Genomic DNA, 19,628 nt, shown 5'->3' with positions numbered 1-19,628 from the left:
TAATTCTTTGAGGTGCTAAATTCTCTCCCAGGGCACCACTGAATTCAAAGAAAGTTGGGGCATTCGACAACTCATCTGATAAAGCTTCTGATGCTAAGAGTTCAAAACATCAATCCCTGTCACTTGCTGCTGCAACAGTACCATGTGTTCTTCTGAAATTGAAATATAATTGCCACTCATAGAAAAACATTTCTGGTTTGTGTATAGAAATTTTGCAGCAATACATCATATTTCATATCCAGCAAGTTACCAGATAGTCCTCGATGCTGAAAATGAAGCAGCAGACAGCTGATTCTGAATTCATAAAAGAATTCATCAATTCAGTAATCATTTTTTATACATTCCATATACATATATGCATGCCTTAAAGTCTAAATGAACTAGCTATCTCAGAGATCATAGAATCTTAGAAAATTAGGGTTGGAAAGGACCTCAGAAGGTCACATCTAGTCCAACCTCCTGCTCAAAGCAGGACCATCCCCAGCTAGATTATCCCAGCCAAGGATTTGTCTAGCCAGTCTCAAAAACCTCCAACAATCGAGATTCTACAACCTCTCTGGGTAGCCTGTACCAGTACTTTACTACCCTCCCAGTGAGAGAATTTTTCCTAATATCTAACCTAAACTTGCCTTGCTGCAACTTGAGACCATTGCTCCTTGTTCTGTCATCTGCCACCACTGAGAAAAGGCTCATTCGATCCGCTTTAGAACCACGCTTCAGATAGTTGAAGGTTGTTAGTAAATCTCCGTCTTAATCTCCTCTTCTCCACACTAGCTAAGCCCAGTTTCCTCACCCTCTCAGGTGCCCCAGAAATCATGTGCCCTAGCCCTCTAATCATTTTTGTTCCCCTCTACTAAACTCTCTCCAATTTGCCTACATCCTTTCTGCAGTGGGGCGGGTGGGGGGGGGGCCAAAACTGGACACAGTACTCCAAATGTGGCCTTACCCATGCTGAACAGGGGAAGAACCACTTCCCTTGATCTCTTGGAAATGCTCCTACTAATGCAGTACAGTATACCATCAGCCTACTTTGCAACATGGGCACACTTGGCTCCTATTCAGCTTACTATCCACTGTAACCCCAGGTCCTTTTCTGCAGAGCTGCTGCTTAGGCAGTTGGTCCCCAGCTTGTACCAGTCCATGGGATTGTTCCAAGTACAGGACTTTGCTCTTCTGGTCTGTCAGGGTAGGTGTTTTAAGGCCTAGGCCCCCTCTGGCCTGGTGTCTTCCCAGTGAATGATGTAAGGATATGGAAGGGTCGATGCTATCCCCCAGCCTCACTCTGGTGTTATTTGTTCTCCTGCCTCAGCTTTGATCTTACTTTAATTAGGGAGCTGGTTCCACTGGGTGATAAGTCAGGCCTGTTGCAGGAATTTCTTTGTGGGGCTCCTTCTCCCCTACACCTCACTCTTACCACTTCCTTGTTGTTGACTGACTCCTTCTTTTGGAGGATAACCCCCTTGTGACAAATACAGCATAAGGCCCCTTTAGGCTCTTTACACCATTCACACATCAGGTGAGCAAGATACAGCAGGTGAAGTCCCTTTTCCCATTCAGGGTGCCGCCCTGTATCAAGCCTCATTAGCAGACTCAGACAGGTGAGTTCACTTAAGTCCAAAACCTCTTCTTTGGTTGATTCCCCCTCCTGCAGCTTCTCCCTTCTTATCAAATTCATTCAGGAATCCTCAACAGGAAAAGGGGCAAAATCAACTTATTCTTTTCCCTCTTCAGGGAGACAGGGGGGTAATTCCCCTTTATCAATTTAGTTAAACAATCCCCCACAAAAAAAGCAAAAAAGAAAAATAAATCAATCCAAAGATGGCAGTCACACCGGTTGGTTCAAGTTGCCCATTCCTCAGCAGGGTCCCATGCTGCACCTCCCAGGTACTCAGGTACCTACTTTTTCACATGGGAGATTGTAGACATCATGGGTGGTTCTCCGACCACCCATACCTCTAGCTGCACGCCCTTCACCCACCAGTATCAGCCAGCTGGTGTTGACCTGAGAATCCTCCTGTGTCTTGTATTTCCCAGCACTGCCATCTCTCTCCAGCTGCCCCTCTCCAGGGCAGGAAGTACAGCTCCAGGCTCCACCTCCGCCAATACAGACCGAGCACTGGCTCTGGAAGTGTAGCATGGTGCTCTGTTCCCTGGCAGTGTTCCTTCTCCTGCCTGGGGTAAGTAAAAGGGAAGGGTCACCCCTGGGTTTCCCTCCATTTCTGGGGTCTCTTCTTTCACATGGTCCAATCCTCCAATGTGTCTACACCTCTCTGAATCCTAGCCCTACCCTCCAGCATATCTACTACTCCCCCCAGCTTGGTGTTATTTGTGAACTTGCTGTGGGTGCTCTCCATTTCACCTTCCAGGTTGTTGACTAAAATGTTGAACAAAACCAGACCCAGGACTGACCGCTGGGGCACTCCATTTGATACCAGATGCCAACCAGACATTGAGCCATTGATTACTACCCTTTGAGCCTGACAATCCAGCCAGGTTTCTGTCCACCTTAAAGTCCATTCATGCAACCCAATACTTCCTTAGCTTGCGTGCATGAATGTTGTGGGGGACCATATCAAAAGCTTTGCTAAAGTCAAGGTATTTCACATCCACTGCTCTCCCCATATCCACAGAGCCAGTCATCTCATCATAGAAGGCAATCAGGTTGGTCAGTCATGACTTGCCCTTGGTGAATTCATGCTGACTGTTCCTAATCACCTTCTTCTCCTCCGAGTGCTTGCTTAAAAAAAGATTCCTTGAGGACCTGGTCCATGTTTTTTCCAGTAATTGAGGTGAAGCTGACTGCTCTGCAGTTCCCTGGATCCTCCGTCTTCTCTTTCTTAAAAATGGGCACTATATTTGCCCTGTTCCAATTGTCCAGGACCTCTCCCAACCACCAGGAATTTTCAAAGATTTTCAAAGTAGACCCAGCAGCTCTGTAGTCGCATCAGATTCCTACTATAACCATCTGAGATTCATTAAAGTACAGGCTCCTGCTATCGTGCCCTACTGTGAAATTCCTAGGCCTGGGGAACCTTTGAGTAGGGCTACTGACTTTCACTTCTGCCAGGAATCAGGACCCCCAATAGCTCACACTGTGAGACCGATCACTTTGTCTGGGTCTTGTCCTACCTGGTACATAACTACCAGAGCAATGTTTTTCTGGATGGCCAACACCTGAATTTAATGTGCATTCAAGTAAGTAGTTCTCTCTGAAGACAGCACAATTCAGAATCTAGCTCTATTGATGGAAAAGAAATCTGATGAATCTCTAAAGCTTATTTTCACTATTCAGCACAAATAATAGGTGTCATAGCAGTGCATTTAGCAATAACAGTTAAACTAACTATATGTTTATCTGTTTTCCCCAAGCACCTTCTTAGATGCTTATCCAATGCAGAGCACACAACACTCAATAAACAATCAGGTTTTCTGTAATCTTTCTTGCCACTTTTGCTAATGGTCCATGATGTCTGCAATAAACAAATGATTTCTTTTAAAGATCTTCAAACTTCCCATGGTCTCATGAGGTTCATTTTTTTTCATATCCCCAGCTAAGATACTTCATACGTTCCCAGATCTGTGAGTAGCTTAAGTTAAGTTTAACATAGTCTCTTCTCAGAAAATAAATATTAGATGTGGCAGGTGTCAGCAGGGGACAGATCTCTATGTTACATAAGATCTTTGATCAACACAGAAATCATGGTAGGAGAGAAACTGAAAAAAAATCCAGGAAGGTCTCAGTGGATTTGCTACTGAAGAGGACAAGTGGAGAAGAGGAAGAAACAGAATAAAATATATTTCTAATGCTCTGCATATCTCTAAGACTCAATACAAAGCCATTCGTAGGCTTTATAATTGCCCACACTTGAGATAGAAATGTGTCCCAGAATCCCATTTCATATGGAAGGCATCCCTGGTGAACGTGGCTCCATTGTTTATAGTTTTGATGTCAACTGGTTCTTTCTCAGATGAGCTACCTTCTTTCCCACTTTAGTACTACGTAGAATCTCTCTCAAGGATCTGAGGTAAAGAAAGGCCCCAATTTGTGTTCGTTTAGGGCAAGGAGTTGTAGCTCTGTTAGCAAAATTCAGGCTGATCCACCTGCAGTGACTTTAGGGAGATCTGTTTTGTTAAATACTTTGACTGAGTTCTGCTGTGCTTCAAGAACTTGTGTCACAGAAAGCATAGCCAGTGAGAAGTAGGGCAAAAGGAGGTTTTAAGCAGTCTTTGCACCCGCAGATGCTGGATGGTTAAATGGACTCCTCTAATTCAGAGAAATCTCCATAAAACTGACTGTGAATTGTTCTGCACACCACAGAAGCACAGAGCAGGGGAGCAATTTGTGACGAGGGGCAGTTTTGGGCTGCCAAGTGCTATATAGGAGAGAGAAGGGAGCAGAACTCATCCCTCTGTTTAAATTCTGGAAGACATTCAAGTATGATCATAAATGAGACCTCAAATTTGTATGAAGTTTGGAAGCTTTTTCTGTACTCTGTCCTTGATATCCTACAGGGTTTGCTGAACTGCATCTGGATAATGCTGAGTTTACCATTCAGAATTCCAGGTTCATTTGTACCAACATAATGCTGGTGTCAAAAGAATAGCAGATTACAAGTAATCCACAACAAGCACACTTTCACCACGTTCCCAGAGAGCAAGAACAGGTGACCTGCTCACCATCATGGAAGAAACGGGTGACAGTATGATATTCAACCTGCATTCCCCAGGTTCTAGACTTAGCACCTTTACCTCTGGACCATCCTTCCTTACTGGAGTGCCAGGTATGCAGTTTAGGCATTAGGCTAAAGCACTAACCCATGCACTTGTCCACAGAACAGTAGGTTCAACTCATTTATGAAACGTTATGTGTATATTTAAATAGTTGTAGGGCAGGCTCTCTGAGGAAGCAAAGGAAGGTGGGTGCTATGGCTGTTAAAAAGAAAAGGAAGACTTTTTTTTCCATTTTTTGCAGAGCTGCCAATTTCTATCATTGAGATTTTGACAATAAAACAGAATGCAACAAACCCAGGGTTTATGGCTACATTTCTTGCTAACAATTAACATCTTACTGAACCAATATAAGCAATGCACAGGCCCCCCACCCCTGGCAAATATTCTTCTTTTTGGTGTTTCATCTGTACTGAGATCACAGTGCTGATTCGGTGATAAAATTCTGCTGGGAAGAGACTGTCATGTCATAAAAATAAGATTGTGACACCTGATCAGAACAAAACAACAGTGGTTTGCAGAAAGGTGAGATAAAGGGTCCATAAAGAGAATAAGTTATCTCCACAGCTTTCTTTTAAATGACAGTACCTCCTCCATTACCAGTGGCCTTAGTAGCACTAGTATTATTAGTGGCAAAAACAGAGTACGGTATTGTGCAATTCATTTTATTGTACCACCCAAAAGTATTAGGCACTCTTAAGACACACAGGCAGAAGAGGTCCTGGCCCTGTAGAAACCACATTGTGAATAAATAAGAGAGACATGAAAGGTAGAAAAAAGTGATAGCCTATAATCAGAGTGATCACAGGAACAGGGTTTGGGTTGGAAGATTATCATTTATATGAAGTACCTTTAATCAGAGCTTCTTTAGTCAGAGACACTCTCCAAAAATATATCAATTTGTTTATGACTAAGCATGGCCCAAGTTCCTGGTGATAATAGTTATGTAATATGGATTCCACAAGGATGAATGGTGGCAAGAATAATTCCCGCTGTCTTTGTTCATTTCTTGCCTTGTACTGTATAGCATTTGTGCTCATTAACCAATTAGTCTTTACAAAGCCACAGTAAGGCGTGCAGAACTATTATCCCCCTGGTGCACATAGAGGAAATAAGGCACAAAGAGTTTTTCAGAGGCAGGATTAGAGACCAGGAGTTTCTAGCTAGTAGTCCCATGCTCAGTCCTTCAGGCAAAGCTACCTCTCACTAACTTGGCTGGTTCAAGAATGACTCTGTAGAGTTAAAACACAGAGCATGCTCCAGGACAGCCAGAAAACTGAAGTCACTTCTGAAAATACTGACATATGCTTTTGCCTAAGTTAGGGGTGAGAGTTTTTGTTCCTGTTTTTCCTGGGTGACTGAATATATCCTGGTTATTAAGGAAGTGTCTATAAATTGAAGCACTTGCATTAACCGTGTTGTTAAATTGTAAATAAACACAGATATTACTATGAGAGCCCATGCTTTATAAATGAGAAAAATGAATCTCTGTGTTTACATTGTTAATACTTTTGTTAGCATGTTTGGACTTAAGTCTTTAGTTAGATGTTTGCGTATTTGGAGAAAGTCCCAGAACGTCATCTTCCCGCAATTCAGGGAGTGTTGAAATACTGTCTTGTGGGTGCACAGCATGTTGCAACTGGACCCAGAAAAATTCAGGTATGATCCAACATAAGAACAGTGTCTATTAAAAGCACATGGAGCCTGATTCGCTAGCTGTAACATAAAAAAGAAATGTAAGGGTGGAGGCGGGGAGGAAATGAAACAGCCCTCTCTTTTGTGTAATGCAATGTAAGGAAAGGGTTAAACATTCTGGAGCAGCCGAGCTGATGTTCAAGCTATTGCAGGTGCACCCACTAAAAGGGTGTTAATTGGTTAGCAAATGAGAATATATAGGAAGCTCTGTGGGGGTGAGGGATTTTCTTGTATGTAAGGGTCAATGAAGGAATAGGATCAGTGTAGGGAGCAATAAGAGGAACTGAAAAAAACAGAAGTTTAGTTCTGTGCTGCTTTGTTGCATATGGTTTTTAGAAGGCTTTAAAGTTCAAGAAGTTGAGCTACAAATGGATTCTGGCTGACAAGAGGGGGATTATGTAAGCTTAGGAATCTATGATAGCTTTATTAATACTGGAAAACATCCAAAATAGTAGCAGGATTCTGCTACATTCTCAGGTTTCCTAGGCACTTGCAAAACCTTGCAGTTTACCCATCAGTCCATCATGCTTCTACGATGTCTTAACTATAGGTATCTGGGATCATCTTATTTCCTTCTAGGATTTTCTCTCAACTATGTCTTGTTTCTAATGTACGTTCAGATGGGAAGAAAATGTAAGTACATCCTGCTGCTTCATTTTCAGTAGTCTCTCAGTAATCTCTCAACACTTTCTGAAAGTGTACGTCAAGGTCAATTTATGGGAACTACAGACTAGGAGGGAAGCTTTGGGTTCAGTGGACACCTGATATCTAACAACAATTTAAGGATGTTTCAAATTACTTATGAGAGAGGATGGGAAAATATTACACTCTAGGCATGTATGATAGCAAGACAACTGAAAAGGGAAATTAAAAGTCTGTGTTCTTACTACACAGCAAATGCAGGCTGACTGTCTATAATACAATTTATGGGAGAAGTTTTGTTTTTTTTTTTCTTAATCTGCCTTTCCACCATCCAAATGATTATTTTCCTGTAAGAATATTTTTACCACTGAAATTTTCTTCTGCTCTTTTCATTACATCTTTAGAAACCACACCAAATTCTTCTGTCTCTCTAGAGTTTCCACCTTTCAGTTATTTCTCTTGTTCCTCAGTCCCCTCATGGCAGACAGACTCAGTTCTGTTTCTGAAAGTGTACGCTAAGTATCATATAAAGCAAAACCTTTTGTAGGATGGCACAGACTTACAGCCATTCTTTTTTGGCTTTTACTATTCTTAAGTTAATGAGGGATACTATGGATTTAAATTTTCATGAATGGGTCATCTTAAGCTAAACCACTTTTGAATATAAATGCAAATACTGGAGGTAGCAGAAGACTCTTCACTATTCAGCACAATGGTTTTAAGTTGAATTCCACTTGGAAATACCAGGTTACTAAAAAGCCCATTCTGTTTTCTACGGCAAGGGGGGCTGAAAGAGTCTTCAGCTTTACTGGTGTGAATTCATGGCACAACCATGAATATTAATATTGGCACTCTGTATCTGTCCTCGTGATTATTGTGGGGGAATGTCCATTTTTGTAAAAGGATGGCATGCTCTTTATTCTGTATGCAGCTTGCACGTACCATTTGAATTAAACTGTGAATGTTCTGGGTAGGAGAGAGGCATTTACAGATTATCAACTGTTTGCTCAGGAAAGGAAAAAGTAAACCCCAAGGGCAGCATGATAAATGGCAGAAACCTCATGCTTAATAAACCCATACAGAGGAGAGCTATTAAATTACCCAGCTTCAGTAGCTGCTAGAAGCCCCTTGGCAGGAAATCCTGTTGCGCAGATCTTTGTTTTCCTGTTACTTCCTTTTGCAGTGTTGTTTTTTTTCATCAGAAACAATCAATCTCATGAGCTCTGCGAAGGGCTTAAAGGACTTTCTTTTTTTGTGCTCCTTGACTTTTTGTTTTGTTCCCAAGGTCCTTTTTATAGATCCAAGGGCTGTTCAAGACAGTTTCTCCCAGACACTTCTAGTGCTCTTTTTGCTCACTCAGGGAAATCCGTAAGTATTCACATTCCAAGCTGAGTTTTCTGTGACTTACGGCATTAAGTGGTCTGTAAGGGGAGCGTGAAATGTGAAGGAGACTCTGAAAAAGAAAAGGATGATGAATCCTGGTAAATGTAGACAGGTAGGGCAAAGAGGCAGTGGTTTACCGGAGTTCAGATCAGAGAAGTCCTTAAAGGAAACTTGCTTTTTTTTCCTTTCCTAAAAGCACTTTGAGGTGTGCTGTTCTGATTGTTTCTCAGCTGTATTGGGGACAAAACACTTGTTTGAGCTGAAGCTGAGCTCTTATGGTGTAGCATAGTAGGAGATGTATGGATACACGTGCACAGAAGCAAAACACAATGTTCACCTGTCAGGAACCTATGATTCTCTCTCTCTCTCTCTCTCTCGCTTGAAAACGAGAACACTTCAGTTGATACCTAACTATATAGCATACCTCTAATAGAAAGACAGCCTCTACAGCATGCAGAAGTCTGTGACCTTAACTCTCCTTGCGTCCAGAGTACTAAAAAGCAAAAGACAGAATTTCTACAATACGGGAACAATTGTGTAGCCAATCAACAGTAATTACATGTTATGCGTGTGCTGCTTTTACAAATGAGAGCTTACTATCTCTTAGGTTGGGAGTAAGAAAATATAAGTTCATGTAAGTTTTATGTAGCTGGACAGTTTTTTTTTAAAAAATGAAAGCAGAGCTACAATCCTTAGTGTTGTGTAGTGGAAAATATTGAGCAGGAGGCAGGGGACTCATGGCTCAAGCTGTAGAAAGGTGCTCAGACCACCTGAAGGTGCAACTAAATGCAATGCTTTGCTTCTGCAAAGATCAAGCTCCCACTGTTTCAGGCTGCTGAAAGAAAGGATCTTGGAGCAGAAGAGTGACACTGCCTGAGGGATACTTTCTTGCATGTCAGGACTTCTAAATCCAGTTAGGCCTTTTTGGAAGGACCATGAAATTAGTCTAATCTCTCTAGCTTCCTATAAATGGTTCTCTATAGGCTCTTCTGTCATTAGCTTAGATGTATGCTTAATTAATAGCAAATCTAGTTAAAACTGTCCTGTTTCTTCCAAGAAGTACTGTTCAGTACAGTGGTACTTTGTCAAATTAATCAGATATGAGAGCAAAATTAACCCTAGTGATCAAAAGAATTTTGATACTTTGTTGTTCAACCTCCGTAAGAGTTATTTCTGGATTTCCCCAAGGATATCACGGAGTCATTCCTACCCGCAACTTCATAAATAAGGGCCTATTTAAATCACGGTTTCACGATTTTGGCGGAAACCACGAAAAATGGCAATCTTTGTGATCGCTGCAAAAAAAAGGCATTGGTTGCGGTTTCCCAGGAAATCAGCCCAAAAACCCAAAACAAACTTAATAAAAATAAAATGCTGGCTCCCCAATGGGAGGCAGAGGTTCTTGTTACCATGCCAAGACTTGCAGCCTGCCTGGGAAGGCGCCAGCAGGCAGGGCAGCACAAAGGGAAGCTGCCAAATGGCAACTGCCCCGTCATGCCTCTCTGTCAATCAGTGCCAAGGGGCAAGGCTGCACAAAGGACAGCCAGAAGTCAAAATGTTGGCTGTGCCCTCATTCCTCCTCCCCACCCCAGGCCTCTCTGCCAATCAGTACTGATAGGTGAGGCTGTCACAAAATGACTGCAAAATCGGCTCTTTGGGCTGTGACCAAGTCATGAAAATGGCTTTCTCTTGCTGCGAGTTAGGTAGGTCCCTATTCATAGGACACCCTGCTATTTACCTTGCAAAACCAGATACTGCACACTTTCAATTTTTTATAAGATACACAATGAACACCAGCACATACTATACCTAGGGGGGTCCTTTACATCCTTAGATGATCCAAGTGTGCCTCCATTGCTATTTAGTTCTTGCGCTCATCGCACAAGATAAATATAACACTACTCAAACAAAATGCAATTTATTTTTTTTTAATAAAACTTAAATAAGAGACAATATATTGCTCAATGTAATAATAGAACCTATATATTGCTAAAGGTATTAAAAAAGTTTTAATGATTCTCCTAGAATATTTCCTTAAACGTGTTCTTGTATTTCACCTTTGTACTTGCAGCAAGAGCTTTGAGAGTCCAATGCAGCGTTTCTCAACCCATGGGTTGCAAATATGGGTCACAAGAATATATGAAAGGGTTGCCAACAAACTCTTAAAATGGATTCTCCTTTAGAGGAGAAAAAGGTGGGGATCCATGGCTTTTCCATTGCAGGTTATCAGACTTCCAGCCTGCAAAGAGCTACTTGGGGCTGCCTATGCTCCACACACCCACTCCCTGTCCCACACACTGTGGGGAATGGGCCTGGGGTTGGGGCCAGTGTGTCAGGAGTGAGGGGCACTGGGTCAAGACTGGCCATCAATGTTTACAAATGGGTCCTGGTACAAAAAAGGTTGAAAACCACTGGTCTAATGCATCTATTTACGCCTCTTTTTTTCTCCATGCTTCCCAAATGGAACATAGGTCATGTTTGACAAAACCCGGAGAACTAGGAAATGCTGAAGTCCTTTTAACTGTAATGTATATAATTATACCTCTGTGATGATGACTACATCATAAAATGCATGAGATATGAATACTATTCATCAAGTTTAATTACATTTCCTGCAGTTTTACATTTTTGACCACTGTGCACATTAACAAATGAACTGTGTGCAAAAAAAAAAAACCCAACCCATATGATTGCATACAAAGCTTTTGATCTGTATTACAGTTCAGAAGTCTATAAGGAGGAAAGCTACTATTATCACAATACAGTTGGCTGAATAAAAGTTACAGTATTTAAAAAGAGATTAGGTATTAAAAGGCAAGATGGAAAAGAATTAATTTCCTGGCTATACTGTTCTGGTCTCTCAAATTAAGAGGAGTTGAAATACAGCTGATGGTGGAACAACTAATGCAATAATTTTTTTTTCTTCTATTTTTGCTTAAAAACAAGGAGCCTGTAGGACTTCTTATTTTAGTATCAATCTATTCAAAATTGTACCCACTTACAGACTATTCTTGAGGCTGTATATTCTTATTCAATATTTCTCCAGGCAAGAAGAGACTTTAATATTTAACATTAAGAAGTATATTGCTCTGTTATGCCTGGGAGTTTGCATGCCAGATGAACCCTAAAGTTTAACTATAATATGTAACTTCTGTGTTTTTACAATTTTTTTTTTCCCAACCTTTGACAGATTTACTAGTCCTTCCTGAAGAAATGTACCTATTCCTTATTGCTGAACTAAAATTATTAGTAAGCTCTTGCTTGTAAGCATTTCCAAATGTCTGTAAGAACTATATTATACATGTCTCTATCTGTTGTCAGCAAGACTTCAGAACTGAATGACCAAGCTAGTATATCCCTGGCAAGTCCACTGCACTCTATCCTTCATAGCTGTATGAAAAATAAGCTTTTTTTTTTTTTTTTTTTTTTTCCTGTAGGAGTATTTATAATGCATGTCAACACTTCAAACTAGGATCATAAATGAAAAAAATGAATAATATTCAAAGCTAAAAGTTTATTGCCAATAAGGAGGTGTATTTTGATGCAATAATGGATCATCCCAAACCAATGTGAATACAGGATTAATTTGCATGATTTTTTTTATCTTATTTTACAGACTGTCTTCAAGCTACATCCCAATATCGTCATTTGCTCCAAATAACTGTATGTACCAAGCAAACCCTCTGTAGGGTATCAGGCAGTGTTGTCTATACAATTATTCATAAGACAGATTTTTGCTTAAAACCTTGTTGTCAAGTGGAATCTAAAAGACTTTTAATTTTATGCATCACTATTCAGGTGCACTCTGTCTGCCAATTGTCTACCACTGGGGAAAAAAAAAAAGTAAATTCAACTGCACAGTTGACTCTTGCTTTTCACTAGTAATACAGTCATTCAGCTATCATAGCTAAAGAGTCTCAAATTGATGGCAAATAGGTTCTCACTCAAAAATCCCAAAACAGAAGTGTCACATTTAAAAAACCATGAACAGTATGAAGTGACAAGATAGCCAAGTGTCACCAGGGACCATTCTGGTCCTGAAGGTACCTCCTAAGTACACAAAATAGCAGTTAAAAAAAATCCTGTAGAACAAACCTATTGTGCAATACAATATGCTGGGTTTGTCCTGACATTCTCTTGATGTCAATGAGATACAATAAAAGAGAGAGTGCCGTGGAAGACTAGCAGTGATAACATTCAAGTGGCAATGTACTTTACAGAAAATGTAGTTGATTACAAGTAGAGCTATGGCCTCTGAAAACCTTTCACAAATCTAGCAACACACAGAGGACTTGACCCACATGCATAATGTTCTTGCAGTCCTGTCCAAATTCAAGCAGATGCTATGTGTAAGGTTAAGTGCTAGAGACATAGTTTTACATTGAGCATTAATAAGTTTTTACACCTCTACAGAACAGCCTCCTTACTTGCAAATATGCCCAAAAAAGGGATGGGAGTCGAGAATGTGATGGGCAGATTTTGAGATGTCTGCTGATAATTAAAAACACATAGTGACATGCTTTCTGCTTTGACCTTACTCTTGTTAGGTAACCAGGATTCCCTCAGTTACATAGCAGCATCTTATTAATACGGGATTAAGAGTCTCCCACATCATTCATTAATTTTTATTATGTGTGTTCATGTGCAATCCTTTATGTACATTTGTGGGACCAATCCCCAAATTTCCATTGCTATATATCTGATATTGTACTGATAGTAGCTGTTTAAAAGGAGGACCCAAAAATAACTTGGAATGGAAACATCTCCTTAAGACTGCTATAGTCTTAAAATTAACGAATATGCAGGAAAAAAATACCATGAAATCTCATCTTGTAGAGGGAGGAAAGTACCCGAGTCCTGCTATTAGCATATTTGATACTAATGCCTGAAACCACTCTCCTGTCATAGTAGCATTTTTGTTGTATGGCTTGTCATATAAGCTGTATCACATGGATTACTAAACTCAGTTCCCCACTCTAAATTAGATACAGATCATCTTACCTGGCGTCTTCTTCTGAACTTCTGAAATGCTTCCTGTATGCTCTGGATCTCTGTTCCTTTTTTATTTTTCTCTTGATCTAAATCTTCAAGATACACTGTGAAACTGCAGTATTTCTTCATTGTTGCTTCCACACTTCTTTCTAGGCAACTATTTTGGACCTGCAGTTATGAAAAAGTTAGCTACATAAATGAGTTGCAACTTAAAAGCCATTTGGGAAGGCAAATGATATCTTTGTAAAACCAAATTACATTAATAAAATCCTGCTTGTAAAAGACCTTTTGGTACTTATAGTATAATTAAAAGAAATAGTGGAACAAAGCTACCCAGATGTTCCATAAAAAGTGGTCTAGAAATATTCTTATAGGCTCTAAAGTAGAATCACCCACTTGAAAGAGCTTGTTGGTTGAAATCTATCTGGCAGGCACTCCACAGGTGAGCAGCTCCTCTCTACAGAAACAGTCAAGGTGAATTGATAAACATGCACATTTTAATTCAAATTTCTAGTATAGCACATTAATGCCTTTGTCTTGATGGAGAAGTACTTGCCTTAGGAAGTTTTTTGTGATTCCTCTATCTTATGCAATAGATATAAAGTAATCTCCCACCTACTTCTCAATTGTTGCAGTTTACACAGGAAATTCAAAATACAACTGCCTAATTTTGTATAATCTTGCCAGTAAGAATCAAACCATTTCTAGCAAATACAATATGTAATTTAGTTTGCCCAAGGGTGTTTCTGTATAAGCAAGGTATATGTGCGTTTCCCTGGTTGTCGTACAGAAACTTTGCTACCATTATAGTGGACTACAAAATTATAGCAACCAGAGACAGATTCTCTCGACAAGACACAAAGATTACAACCACTAGTATTTGTACTTCGGTTATGTAGGTCAATTCTACTCCAGTGTGATAACTTTCTGCATGGGTGCCCAACTACATGTCATGAAAGTAATCTTGTAGGAAGGTAACAGGATAAGCAAATTCATTTGCAAAACACAAAGTATCATTTGCTATCTGGCATGTACTGTTTGATGTATCCTACTGCAGACTCTTAAAATAACTCTGTAAGAATTGCTATTAAACACTGAGGCCCTGATTTTTTCCACCCCCCACCCTGCCATGTATCAGTGTAATCCTCTGGAGTTAGTGGAACTACAACAGTGGAAAATGGATGCGAGAGAGGGAGAACAGAACAGAGTCAAGCCTGAAGCTTATCTTTTAGCTCTGTTTGATCTAAAATAGGCATCCTTACATGGTCAATGAGAAATAATAAGTTTAAGAGAATGGCTTTGAATATCTGATTATTTGTTTGCCTGCTAATCCATTCACTTAATTGACACAATCTAGAAAGTAAAAATACCAGAGATTGAGACTCATCTTGGCTGATTTGGTAGTGTGAGGGTGTTTATAAGGGTTGACACTTTTTCAGGTCCTATAAGTTGCATGGTACAGCTGCATCTTTTTGTCAAGCATTGCACTGCCAGCACAGGATGGCAGGAGCCTGGGGAGGGGGATTCGATCAGCAGTTTGTCAACTGGAACATTGCTGCACCCCCTTCAAATTACCTACCAGGAGAATATATAATGCCAGCATGACTAGAAGTTGTGCATCTCTCATAATCTGATTTAATATCCCAAATCTTTTGCCTTAGAAGTGGTGAGACTCACTGGAGCTCTGCCATTGGTCAAGATAATGAATAAGGCATGGACTATGCTCAGATACCTCTAGCTTTCTACAATAACCCTCAGTCTCATTGCCATCCTCCAAAAATACATCAAATAAATCTTCAGGATCACAGCCTCTCTTCAGTCATAAAGCAAGCTGGATTTTTTTTTCTTGCCTTGGATAAAAGGAATCAGGTTGTGTGTCAGTTTGTCTTTAGCAGCATTACAGCATGCCTTCATATATACTTTTCTGTAAAGGTAATTGCAGCATTCTGTAACATTTGGACTGAAAAGTTATTGCATGCACAACCATATGTGAGCAAGGCACAATTAGGTCTCCCTATGGGCATGGTGGTGTTTTGCCAGCCCCTCATATAAGCCTGTGTATAACTGTCCCTTCTTTATGTTGGAGACCTTCCTCTCAGCACTCCTGGTACTGCTTGGCTATACCCAAGACCTGCTTTGCTATGCCTTTCACTTTCAGAGGCAATGTGAGTAACGGCCTCAGCTAACAGCTTGGTGCACCAAATCAGGAAGTCATAAATGACAGGAAACTGTATTGTGCAGAAAGAGATGAATAAGAGGCCAGAACTGAACATCTATTTAAATACTAGAGAAGTGACTAGACTGACATTAATCTTTCATGCCCACAAGTGGCAGAAAAAGCCCTTTCCATGCTAGCAACACAAACTCTCCCCCTGTGGGCTCCTAGTGATAAAATACCATGGATAAATTTCAGATAATATGGTCCAGAAAAGCCATAGCTCCCTTTCTGGTGGCCTGATAAACATCTTTATTATTGTGGGTCTTATCTCCCAGCTGCTACTTCCTTTCATTTAAAGGCAATTTACAATTCTCCCTTATGTCTACTCCAGAACATGTAACATTCTTGGACAACTCTCCTGTCAAGCATACTTCTATCGGATGTTCTTTTATCTGTTCTAATGATCCCCCCCACACCATCTCAGCGAGCTGCCTGGACATATTTCATACGGAGAACTAAACAAGCAGGAGCAGGGGAAACACTTCAATACTGCTACATAATCCTTTAAAAAAAATCAGCATTGGCTCTATCGCAAAAACAGCTTCTATAAATCATGCACCCATATTTAGTTAATTGTCTCAGCATGTCTATTAGCTTGTATAGTGCACACACAGGATGAGACCTTCTACCATCCTCACTTGGAAAGATTACTGCAGAAATCTGGCTGGACTGCATGCCTCATTTATCTGCTCAAAGCCAGCTATCTCTTCCATGCTGAGAAATGTGTGTCCATGGACAGAAACCTAGTTTGGAAGGACCGTCCTCTGATTTTTCAAGTGGTGCAGTAGTAATGACTTTGGGAATTCTAGCAGCCAAGATGGGTAGTTAGTGTATTCATTTACATTGCCAACATTTGGGATTCTTTTCCAGCAATTCTATTTCACAGCAGTGCTGGACTCTGAATTATGCAAACAGAACAATTTAAAGAACTGGCTATGGTTGTCAGTGCATAGAATTTCCTTCTACCTTGTAAATTATTGAAATGTTTTGCTGATTCCTGATTCAAAAAGCACCCAATTTTCCATCTACAAACTTGAAAGTAGCATATCTTGCTCAGCACGGGCACATGTTACATAGAAATGACACTGAGAGTTTTACAAAGCCGCCAGTTATTGAAAAATGCAATAAGTTTGGGTATTGTAAAAACTAAACTATTCAACGGATTTGAAGGACTGGCTCTTGCATACGCTGGATCTGGAACTGTGATGTGACTGGACTCTTTTTTCATTATATATATTCAAGCAAGAGCTTCATTTGTGAAATTTTGATGGGAGGGGATGGTAAAGTCACAAAGAGCTTATGAAGCTTCGGAACAAGCTCAAAGTGATATATTCACCGAACGTTAGTGCAAACCACGGTAAACAATGCAAAGCAGGAGAGGAAATATATATTTTAGCACCTATGTCCGCTGTGAGTTTATAGTGATGGACAGAATAGAAAGTGGAGAGGCTGCTGTCTTGGTTAAAGGGGGAAAAATGTATGACACCAACAAGACAATCCCTCGAAGTTAAAATTCAGGGTCATTACAGTACGCCCTCTCCTCAATATTTTAGAGAACCTCAGAGTCCATTTCTAGAGATACAGACAGTTTGAAGAGGTATGTGCTTTAACTACAAGTAATGCCTCAGGATATTCTACAACAGAAGTTAGCAAAGAAATTCTTGCTATTTTTCAGTGTTTACTTTGTGCATCTGTTTATGAGAAGCTGTGACATATTTATCACTAAGTGTCAAACAGAAGTAAAGAGCTGACAGCAGAAATTCAAGGAACATCTTTTTTATTTCTTTTCTTTCCTTCCTTATGTCTCTTGGGCAAGCTAGTCTGACTGGTACCACAGGTTTGTACAGTGTGGGTGAAACACGAGGAGTGCTCTCTGGAGGTTCCCCAGCATCTTTTTGTGCTAAGCGTCTTCTTCCTTGTTCTCAGGGAGTGCACTTAGAAGGAGTCTTCCTGCAAGATTTTTGCTTTAGCTTTTGGGCACTGCAGCTTCGATACCAGGCTGCTTTCCAAAGCTACTAATCTAGAAACTTCAAAAGGTGTATATTTTTAAAATGTAAACCAGCAGCTTACTGTTCAAATTTTCTTAGGCTTTCCAGTTATCTTCCTATTTGCCCAGCCAGGAAAATATTACTGGAAATCCATGCATATTTGGAAATGCTTTTTGTAAAGCAAGTTTCACTATTCTTACTTATTATCAATTATTTCTCCCTTTATTAGAAAGGCCCATATAAACATCCAGAGGAAAGCAATGTTCCAAGGATTTTCTTTTAAATATATGTACTCTGGACTTGCAAGTTTAAAGAATGGTTTGTCAAACTGGGATTTTGTTAATTACCCCATGGACAATGCCTCTCTAGTCTCCCATAACCTAGATTTTGGGCTGTCTCCTGGACCAGTTAGTCTCCTTTGACAACTTTTTGTTCCCTTGCTGTGATATTGCCCATCTGCAGGTAACTGCTGTTTTTGTGCTCCTGATAAATGAACATGGTGTCACCATGCCCTTTGCAGTTGTCAGATGAGGGAGGAAAGGTAGGCCCAGAAAGTATAACAGCCTTTGCTCACTCGCTGGAACAAAATGAAATGCTGTCTACGGTATTGTGCACCTAATAGGATCGCCCCTCTCCTTGCTGGTTTCCTGCGCGGCGCGATGGTTTGGTGATGACAGGTATCACGTTTAAGACGTTGGCATCAGTCTGAGGGTCATGCTATACGTTACATTACAAATATCGATTGGCTGAGTGTGAGCTCGCAGTCACACCTCCAACTTGGGCGGCACATCTGCGGGGAGGGATCCCACCTCAATGCAACAGGAGCTGGGTAATGCAGATCAAGAGAGAATCCTGCCCTGGAGTGGCGTAACTTTGAGCCACATAGCACGTGCTTTAAGCCACTTAAGGCAGGCAAGGTTTTTTTTGAGTAGGCAAGGGTTTTTTTTTTAGGCAGGCAAGGTTTTTTTCTCACACCACTGAACTTGGGCGGCACATCTGCGGGGAGGGATCCCACCTCAATGCAACAGGAGCTGGGTAATGTGGATCAAGAGAGAATCCTGCCCTGGAGTGGTGTAACTTTGAGCCACATAGCACGTGCTTTAAGCCACTTAAGGCAGGCAAGTTTTTTTTTGAGTAGGCAAGGTTTTTTTCTTACACCACTGAAACGTGCTAGCATGCAGGGGTGAAGAGCAGCGTGCAGGGGTTAATGTAACAACCCCGGGGTTATGAGCTTCAGCAAAATTAATGCGTATCATGGCCCAGAGAGAGCCCATCTGCGACACCGCGCCTGCGTAGGCTTCACTCCCTACTTCTAGGTCTCGTAGTGGTTTGAACGATGATTTTCCGAGCGAGCGTAGCCCGGCGGGTGCACAGAGAAGGTGCTGCCATTGCCCCTCCCGCGCCAGAGTCCCGTTGCATGTGCGATGCCTTGTATTTTCGCACAAGACGCATCGCCGGAGCCCAGCTGGGCGAGGGCAGCGCTCCCTTCTGCCCTGCCCCTGCACTGGGAACTGGGGACCCTCGTCATGCTGATGCAACTGCCCCCTCGCCCCTTTCAAAGCCCCTCCCTGCCCATACACCCATGTTGCAATGGACAGGATGTGGGGGAGAGACCCAGCTCCATCCCCCCCCCCCTCCCAATATCCTCCATCCTCCCATTTTTATCCATCCTCCAGCCATCAGCTCACCTGCTTCCCCCCTCCTCCTGGAACTGGGGACCCTCGTCATGCTGATGCAACTGCCCCCTCGCCCCTTTCAAAGCCCCTCCCTGCCCATACACCCATGTTGCAATGGACAGGATGTGGGGGAGAGACCCAGCTCCATCCCCCCCCCCCTCCCAATATCCTCCATCCTCCCATTTTTATCCATCCTCCAGCCATCAGCTCACCTGCTTCCCCCCTCCTCCTCCTCCTGGGGCGTCTGCGTCTCCTAGCAACGCTCAAAATGGCCGCCCGCCGCGCACAGCCTCCTGGGACGCGTCG

General features: G+C 41.5%; 1 protein-coding gene across 1 annotated transcript in view; it reads left to right on the top strand.

Annotated features, from left to right (window-relative positions):
- The first annotated feature begins 6,862 nt into the window (after nucleotides 1-6,862).
- CUNH1orf159 (chromosome unknown C1orf159 homolog) overlaps nucleotides 6,863-19,628 on the top strand; it is a 35,197-nt gene continuing 22,431 nt past the window's right edge. The window contains exons 1-2 of the mRNA XM_025198148.1: nucleotides 6,863-7,056; nucleotides 12,065-12,111. The gene's annotated coding sequence lies outside the window, so the exon portion shown is untranslated. The remainder of the gene's footprint in view (nucleotides 7,057-12,064; nucleotides 12,112-19,628) is intronic.

This window comes from Alligator sinensis, unplaced genomic scaffold, assembly GCF_000455745.1.
Source record: "Alligator sinensis unplaced genomic scaffold, ASM45574v1 scaffold569_1, whole genome shotgun sequence".
In the NCBI taxonomy this organism is placed as follows: Eukaryota; Metazoa; Chordata; order Crocodylia; family Alligatoridae; genus Alligator; species Alligator sinensis.
This window is presented reverse-complemented; position numbering and strand designations above follow the sequence as displayed.